The sequence below is a fragment of the Electrona antarctica genome, assembly GCF_951216825.1.
Source record: "Electrona antarctica genome assembly, chromosome: 19".
Lineage (NCBI taxonomy): Eukaryota > Metazoa > Chordata > Actinopteri > Myctophiformes > Myctophidae > Electrona > Electrona antarctica.
In genome coordinates, this window is record NC_136800.1 from 15,199,231 (window position 1) to 15,209,230 (window position 10,000).

The following is a 10,000-nucleotide window of genomic DNA, read 5'->3' on the forward strand; positions in this document are numbered from 1 at the left end:
CCGAGACGCTATTTGCTTGACAGCAGTTAGGGATGCATTTCATCCTTTTGGGTGCTTTAAGAATTATACGGTTTATTTTCGTATCATTTGCACCCATATTGCATCCGCAAAAAGACATGCAGTCCTTTGATGAATGAAAATGATTGTAAAAATGGCCCTGTCAATTTTCAACATTCAGGATTGTACAGTGAAAGACTCCTTGTCTGCGCGTAGTTCTGTATGCTTGTTGTACATCACCATTTTCATTTGTTGAGAGGACTGTGAACCATATTGACTTGTTGGACATCATGAGGGAAATAAACAAGAAAAGGACGCAACCTGCCTGTCAGTCTGTCTGTCTCTCCCCCTCTGTCTCTCTCTGCTCTGCCTGTCCGTCTGTCTGTCTGTCTCTCCCCCTCTGTCTCTCTCTGCTCTGCCTGTCCGTCTGTCTGTCTGTCTCTCCCCCTCTGTCTCTCTCTGCTCTGCCTGTCAGTCTGTCTGTCTCTCCCCCTCTGTCTCTCTCTGCTCTGCCTGTCAGTCTGTCTGTCTCTCCCCCTCTGTCTCTCTCTGCTCTGCCTGTCAGTCTGTCTGTCTCTCCCCCTCTGTCTCTCTCTGCTCTATCATGCTATTTCCTCTCTTTCCTTCCTCTCTCCAATCCTTGTCACGTTCTCCTCTTATTCCTCTCATACATTTTTTGTCTCCCCCTCTCTTCTGCATCAATCTCTCTTTTTCACATTCTTCATTCTTACACACACACACACACACACACACACACACACACACACACACACACACACACACACACACACACACACACACACACACACACACACACACACACACACAGATTCGATCCTGCTCACCTCTCTCACCAACTTTCTTTATCGCCCTTCGTGCCTGGAAAAAAGAAATCATCGCAACTTTTCATTTTGATTTGGAACCAATGACCTCTGAGTCACACTCCCAGTCAGAGGAGGCAGACAGCTGAGAGACATTGGACCTCTGTGAGCATTAGAGCTTCACATAGCTTGTTTGTCCATCTGAAGGCAGCTTAATGTTCCAGCAGGGAATGATCGTGTGTGTGTGTGTGTGTGTGTGTGTGTGTGTGTGTGTGTGTGTGTGTGTGTGTGTGTGTGTGTGTGTGAGTGTGTGCATGCGTGCGTGCGTGTGTGTGTGATTTGTTGCTGCTGCAGATTGTGTTTTCTGCCTGTCACTGAAGCGACCATGCAGAGAGGACCAAGGCATGCTGTGTGTATCTGTGTTGGTGATGCTTGGCTGTGTTCACATTCACCCTCCTGTCTCTGTGCCTCTGTGTTTGTTTTTCCTGTCGTCGCCGGTCTCTTTGTCTCTGTGTCTGTCTCTCATCATGCATTGAAATACAAACTTCCAATGGTGTCTGGTACTGATCTGGTTAATTAGCGAGAACCCGATCCTGTAGGCCACACAATTTCTAAAAGAAATAAAAATAAAAAATAAACATGAAAGAAGGCACATCAAATAATTTCAGTTGTGTTCATTGGGCCCCAAACATGTATACGTTTGGAGTACACACACATTTTAGTGTGTCAAATGAGATCAAGATGACTAAACTTCAGTCTAACCTACGTAGATTTCTTTCCAGCCAACTTAGGCTACCTCTTATCCAGTTACCTACTAAAAAACAAAGCAAAAACAAAACTCATCTGTTATTGTCATCAGATGAAGTATGAATTTGCCATGTTTTTGTGAAGAAATGACCATCTCGCCACATCTCCAGGCAGCAGCAGAGACTCAATGGAGGAAACCAGCCTGTAATCTTGTCATGTACTGTGAACTGTGTACTGTATACCTTATTTATGTGTTTCCTGTTTTGCTATAGTCGTTTGCCTGTCTTGTCTCACCTCATTCCCAGTTACACACCTGTCTCCATTCTCATTAGCCCTGCAGTTGCCTCACCTGTGTTCACTTCACTAATCAGCCTGTAGTCTTTAAATACTGGACTCATTCTGCTCTCAAGCCAGATCCAAGTTTGATGTTACTGTGTGTTCCTACCTGTTTTGGCCTGCTGTTGCCTTGACACCTGATGTAAGCTGTTGAGTGTTCTGTGTTTAATAAATACTGAACTTCACCTGCCTGCCTGCTTGTTCTGCTTCTGGGTCCTCACCTGACACCGTGACAAATCTACAGCAGTCAGGAATCGGATGCAAGACTAAAAGTTAATTCATATATTCTGTTGTACGATGGTGTCTCACTGAAAAAGCCAATCCACAAGCTCACAATCCTTCACACACAAAATGTTGTGAGGATCAGCCATTTTCGGCACATGACATACTGGCCTACGATGAAGCATGAATCGGGCACGTACATCTTTTCAAGTATCTGTACTTTACTTATGTACAACACCACCATTAACCACTTAAGCTGTATTTCATATATCGTGAAAATAGCAGAACGTACAACACATTTTTGTAAGTTGTAATTTTCACTTTTGAATATACTGTATATATTTTTTAAATATATTTTTGGGGCTTTTTGCCTTTATTGATAGATGAACAGTAGCTTTGACAGGAAAGGGGGGGAGAGATGGGGGGAAGACATGCAGCATAGGTTGTCGGGATCGGGACCACGACACGTACGCTGCCAATCTGGATTATCCGCATATAGGTGCCTGGACCGCTCGGCCGGCCCAGGCCTGAATATGTATTTTTTAAGCGAGTACTCGATCCAGTACTTCAACTCACTCAAGTACAAGTTTGACTGAGCAACTTTTACTTGTAGTTGAGTAATATGTGACCAGGAGTACTAGTAGAAGAGGGAGACAACTAGATGGGCTGGATGGGGGGCATGTGGCTGTCTGAATGCACACATATGGATCCTCATAGTAATTGTTCACACAGGCACATGAAGTAGAAAAAGCCATATCAACACACCTCTGACAGCGCTCATGCTGTTATAGGAATGGATTTGTGGTGTTTTATTGACTGCATGTGCTCCATGTGGATTCTCAGTATAGTCTTTATTCATATGGGCAGATAGGAGAAAAGCCATTTCAACACATACGCTGCCCTGCATCTGTAATTGACTGCAATGTATGGAGATGGGGGGATGAGGTTTTTTAGGGCTGTATTTATGATTTCTATGGATTTCCATAGGCCTATAGTCATTATTCCAGTCCACACAGATGGTGCGGACCATTTTCAGACTGTACTATACACTTTTGTGGTTTATATATAGATGTGCAGCTATGGTAGCATGTGTCTTTTTTGTGACTGTGTGTGTGTGTGTGTGTGTGTGTGTGTGTGTGTGTGTGTGTGTGTGTGTGTGTGTGTGTGTGTGTTTTTTGTGACTGTGTGTGTGTGTGTGTGTGTGTGTGTGTGTGTGCGTGGCTGCGTGCGCGCGTGCGCGCGTGCGCGCGTGCGCGCGTGCGTGCGTGCGTTTGTGCGTGAGTTTGTATTTGTGTGCTTGCATTTGTTTGTGAATGCATGCTTGCATATGGGTGAATTTAGTGTGTGTGTGTGTGTGTGTGTTATGTGTTTCTACTCAGTGTCGCACCCGTATGTGTGTTTGTGCATGTGTGTACAACCCTTGCATTTTATTAACCATTATCCCAGTATCACCACTTTCCATTTATTGACGATATGGATGACTGGTTATCGGCTATCTACCATAAACCTGTTTTTCTTATTTCCATCTGTCTCTGTTACAAGTGTCTTAGAGGCCTGTTAGCATCCCTTAGAGTTCCACAGTGTTCCAATGTGTTGCTGCTTCCTTTTAATGTATATGAGATGATCGAGTGAGATCTGGGAACTTAATTGTCTTACGTTTCTGAAAGCTAATCAAACTGTTTGTCATATTGGCTCTTCTCATGTCAGTCAGGGTTTTGTCTCTCTTATTCTCTCTCTCTCTCTCTCTCTCTCTCTCTCTCTCTCTCTCTCTCTCTCTCTCTCTCTCTCTCTCGCTCTTGTGGTTTTGGCAGCTTCTGAAATCAATTTAAAAATGATTGCAGCAGGACAGTGAAAGCAGTGGCAGATTGCCTCGTGCCCCACACCAAAATAAATGAAATTTCCCCAATACCACAATCATTGGGCCAGCAGTCTTCAACTTCCCAGCAGCAACTAACTGACTGTGCATGGAGAATGATGATGGGGGAAGGAATTTAATTTTAAACATTTCACATTCTTGCAAACTAATGCAACTCAGCAGAGCATTTGGATGCTTAGAAGTGTGTCCACAATCAGAGTCACTTTATTTGCTGTATACCAGTGTGTGTAGAGCTAGACTAGAGGAATTGATGTATGTATGACATTGCTGCAGGGGCATAAATACATGTTTAGTTCAGGGTCATACTGTACAATAGACAAAGGCCAGTATGTGTTAATACACTGTCTAGTTCAGTCTGTTTGCTTGACATGGGTAGCATTTTTTGGACAATGTTGCAGCAAAATTAATTGAATAATTACCAACATTACCAAAGGTTTTTATATTTGGCCATGGTTCTGTCTGTGTTATTACAATGTATCTAGGGAACACGCCTGGACAGGGATTCTGTTTACAAGGCAAAATGTAGGGATTATGGTTTAAGACCATCTGAGGCTTCTATAAACCAGAGGCCTTTATTAGTATGCATGGCAGCAACATGTTTATTAGCCAATAAATGTTATCTAGGGAAGGCGCGGGGGCAGAAAAACGGATTGCTGAAATAAAAAGAGGCATATCGTTTATAGTTTACAGATGGTGGGGAGCTAAGTGAGGCGAGAAGGCAGCTCCTGTGAAACGGAGCTTTCTAATAGTTCCTGTGGAAGACAGGACTAATCTTTATATACCATAAATATTACTGTGACAACGTAATAACATTAATTCTGGGTCTGTTTCATCAGTGCCATCTAAATGAAACAGTTTGTTTACCCGTCTTCTATGACATGTCACAATGACATGACATGTTTTTGCTCTATGAAAACGGTGCTGGCTTACAAATCAATGCAATGGGCCAATTAACCCACTAAGGTGCAACTTATAGTGTATTCTCAGAAGAGTAAAACTTGTGAAAGTTATTAGCAGAAAAAGGGCCCTTATTACAACAAGCCTTACATTTCTTAAAAGTGTTCCCTATTAGTCGCGTACCTCCTCCTTTTCACTCTCCTTCACTCCATGCATCCCTTCCTCCGTCTCGCTCTCCATCCTCTACTACTTCCTATCCATGTCCCGCAGTCTCTTCATCTCTCAAAGCCTGTGTTCTTAAGCATCCCTCACTCCTTGTCTCCTGAGCTCCCTCCCTATACCTCCTTTCCTTGCTTCACCCTCCACTTCCCTCCTGCATCAGTTTTTTTTTTCATTCCCCACTGCCTAACTCCCTCTTCTCCTCATCACTCTCCACGCACTTACCTCCTTTATCCCCCCTCTCTCTCCTGGCCACCGGAACACTGTAATAAGAACCTTGTACTTTCTCCAGGAGATTGATAATAACTTGGCTAGCTTCCATCTAATTTCCCAGGTTCTGCAGCTGTCAGACAGTAAATCCAGGCTTTATCAGGATAATCCCTGCTAGCTGTGCTTATTGTCACAATCCGCCTTGGAACCAGATAAAAAGATGAGTATTTGTTTTGTTTTTTACAAGAAATTAAATAGGGATTAAATATTCCAATGTTGACTGTATCAGTCTGTTTTATACTGTAGCTTGAATGAAAGGCATAGCTGGAGTGAAAGGCACATTTTAGAATCTTGGATATTCATTTTTTACCTGTCAGTCTTGTAATGGGAGGTTCATTCTCTGTTAAAAATGTATTTTCCAGGGAGCTCTGACTCAGGAATGGCAGCATCAGGGGCAAACACAAAGAACAAGAGAACATTACACTGCAAGTCAATACAAATTGATAGACTTTGCAGTTGAAAAAAGGGTCAAGCTAGATAGATTGACCTTTATTGATCACTGTGGAAAAATGCAGGTGTAGCAGCCAACAGCACTAAGCATAACAGGTGAGAGAGTAGGCAGATTAAAAATGATAAAAAAGGTTTGAATAGTCTATAATCTAATAATACATTTACGTACTGTAGGCTACGTACAGTGTAAGGTTGATGATTACCTAGATGACTATTTCTATGCATTTGATGTATTGTGTTTTTCTTGCTTACTGTAAATCGCTCTGGATTAAGAACGTCTGCTAAATCCCTAAATTGTAAATTGTATCATTACATTTTGGGTACGGACGTCCACCATGCAGCCAATGACCTCTGTCCCAGGCAAAGACCTCAGCTCCTGGGCCCTCCGCTTTTAGCCCAGCACTTATACCTCCATGCTGTCACTCACCTCCAGGTATGGACGCATATGGCTGACTGCCTGCGCCCCCTTCCAGCTCCACTCAGCCAGGCATCATACCGCCTCAGGCAGCCAAAACCAATTAGTGTCTCCGAGAGGCAGCCAACAGGCCCTGTGCCTTAAAGTTGCCAAACCCTGTTTTTATTTTTCTTCCTCTTCATTGAGACCACGAAAAACATTGTCCTCCTCTTGACCCTCTGTCACCTCATGAAACACCTGCTGCTGTTTCCCTTTTATGTCTACATTAGAATTGGCATATAGTTACAATCAAATGATCAAACCTTATTTTAATGAATCGGCATGTACAGTTGGAGGCCATCGATATTGTCCTTTTCTTTTTGCTGAGGTTTGCGTGATCTGCGCAAAAGTACAGTTAACCCCTTTTGGTGTTTAAACATTATGTTATAATTTAGCTATTGAAAAATAGCAGATCTACAAGCTCATAGCGCGCCACCGAGTCGCGCGCTACGAGCTTGTAGGTCTGCTATTTTTGAAAAATCGTGAAAATATTTATTTCAGAAAACTGGAGGATTTAGAAGGATTTTTTTAAATGTTGAGGTCAGGCCTAAATGGGTCAAATAATAAGGGACAATATCGGTGGCACCCAAGTATATTATTACAATATAACTATAGCACATCTGCAGTGGTTGAAGGTGGTCTTCCTACTCATGTTCAACCATGGACAACAGCTACTGTATAATCAAATCAATGTATAAGTCCAAAAGCATTTGGATCTTTCCTCAATGTAATTTCACAACAGAAATCCCTAGACAAATAACAACATAGTGTTTTCTATGGCTGGCTGCCTACATTTAGATTAGATCTCCCAGAATCAACTCTCTTAATTTGGTTAATATAGTGTACATAAGTACATATTTGCATATGGAATGTATTTGACTGCTCTCTGAGGAGTCAAATTGGGTTATCATTGAGCATTCAGCGAGCATAACATTGTACTGTTTAGATTCTGTTTGGCGGACTACCTCTGCCTCGCCTGCCAATCTCTTTTTCATCTCCATTATGACAAATATGAGAGCAAATAATAACACAAATAATTACAGATTTTGTGGTTCATATCCCTCTGAATTATGACATAATTATATTCTGAATTGCAAACTCCTGTTTACTGTTTGAAAAGGCAGTCTGTAGCGGATTTGTTACTTTGGGACAAGAAAAAGTCAACAAAATAATGATACATATGAATAGAACAAGATTAAAACAAATGTTTTAAAACACCAAATCTTAGGGGCACGGTGGAACAGTCGGTAGTGCTGTCGCCTCACAGCTAGAAGATCCTGGGTTCGAATCCCGCTGGGGACGCTGTGGGCACTGGGGGCGTGTTCTCTCCTCCGCGTCATCAGTGTTCATACCCGAGGCGGGGTTGGCGAAAGGGCCTTTCTGTGTGGAGTTTGCATGTTCTCCCCGTGTCCCCTAGGGTAGGTACCCTCACAAAAAACATGCAGTAATCCTGGTCTCTAAACTACCTCCCCCTGGCCAGCCAGGGAAGGGAACTGGTCAGAATAACATGTTTCTTAGATAATTGACACTGGGTGAAAAAATGGGTTGCAAAATCGTGGGATAAAAATGATTTAAAAAAAAACCCAGCTAATACTTCTAATACTTCTCTCTCCTTCTCCTCTCTTCTTAGGTGACAGACAGCCGGTCAGTTTGACTGACAGCAGGTGAACTGTTTAAGAATGACCAGTGCTCTCTCTCTCTCTCTCTCTCTCTCTCTCTCTCTCTCTCTCTCAAACAGCAGCACAGATAAGGATGAGGACCTTATACCAGAGGAGATTTGGAGTGGCAGCAACAAATATGATAACAGCTCCAATACCATGCAGGCTGATAAGATGGGTTTATGATTGCCGCTTCGTGGCCATGTACGAATTCCAGCTTATATTGGGATTTCAATTTCTTGGAGCCAGTTTTATAATATTGTATAGGTAAGGTTAAATGTGAGCAATTGACCTGCAACTTACGGGTGTCCATCACTGAATGTACAGATTCCGCCTGGGCCACAGATGTACGATTCCCATGCGGTGTCGAGGTGTCCATGAGCAAGACACTTAACCCCTCACTGCACCCCGGACCACCTGAGAAGCCATCAGTTGCATGGGTGAAGCTGAAACAGAATTTCCCCCACAGGATCAATATACGGTCTACATCTTCAAATGTATTCAAAACAAATTAATTTGTGCAATACAAAGATTTTAGTAGAATATTCGGTTCTGTCAGGTTACAATTACAGTTACAATTTAGACATTTAGCAGACCTCTAGTCAGCCAACAACACTAACTAAGAGGTCAAGTACTGAGTGTGAGGAAGTGCCAAAAGATAACTGGAATACCAGGTAGCATCTGTCTAAAGAACATGCTACCTAAATCAGGGGTTCCCAAAGTGGGGTCCGGGGACCCCCAGGGGTCCTTGAGGGAGTTCCAGGGGGTCCCCAGCTAAATTATAGTTTGGAACCAAATGGACCCTTATGGGTCTGTAATTCTGAGTTACCCTTATGGGTCTGTAACTCTGAGAGTGTACAAATGGAACCAAATGGACCCTAACTAGTAACCCCCTATAAATTGGGGGTTCCAGAGATAGAAATGCCATTAAATGGGGGTCTGTAGACTAATGCATGTCAACCTGGGGGTCCTTGAAATTAAACGGGTTGAGAATCACTGCTAGAGACGTAAAATTCTTCTCTTACGGGGGTCCCTGGCATATCTTTTCTAATGGGGGTCCATGGGCTACAATTAGTGTAAATTTGGGGGTCCTTGACATGAAAAAGTTTGGGAACCACTGACCTAAATAGCACAGAGGCCACATCTGATCTGTGGACAAGAAAACATCATCCATCTGAATAACATACTGTAAACAACATTAACATAACTTGCATATCGTTGCTGTCGGGCAGAAACTTCTCATATCCATATTGTAATATGGATATGAGATTTAGTTTTTAAAGTTTTGTGTTTGTGTTTTGGTAAATGAATGCCCTACATGAACATACTACAGCCAGCGTCAACACAAAAGCATTAAAAGTGGCAGATCTACAAGCTCGAATCTCGAACTGCGGTTTTATTTTTGAATGTGAATCCTGAAAAGTAACTTTTTTGGAGACGATATACTGTATCTAAATAGTTAGTGATATAAACATGGTTGGATATGATATGTTATAATAGAATATCAAGTTCATGGTTATGACAGGATAACAGGTTCTTGATATTTATAATTAACAGGTGACTGACATGTTCATTGTTGCTGTGAAGTTGTTCAAGTGCCCTGAGGAACTGTGCTCCATAGAAGATCCCTCAGAAGGAATGGAATGATTAGAGGAAGTGAGGGGTAGGTAGATGGAGAGACTAGAAGGAATGGAATGATAGAGGAAGAGAGGGGTATGTAGATGGAGAGACTAGAAGGAATGGAATGATAGAGGAAGAGAGGGGTAGGTAGATGGAGAGACAATAGAGGTTGTGGCATAATGTTTTGTTAAATTACAGATTGACTGTGTGATTGCATTGCGAGAGAGAGAGAGAGAGAGAGAGAGAGAGAGAGAGAGAGAGAGAGAGAGAGAGAGAGAGAGAGAGAGATTCTTGCCTCCTGTGGGACTGGGGGGCAAGAATATGACAGAATAGAGAATGCTTTTATTAACCTTCTCATTATTAATGTTCACTCTGTCTTTCTCTCTGATTTCTGTTGCCCTCATTGCCTCCCCTGCTAGAGGCAGGCCAGTGA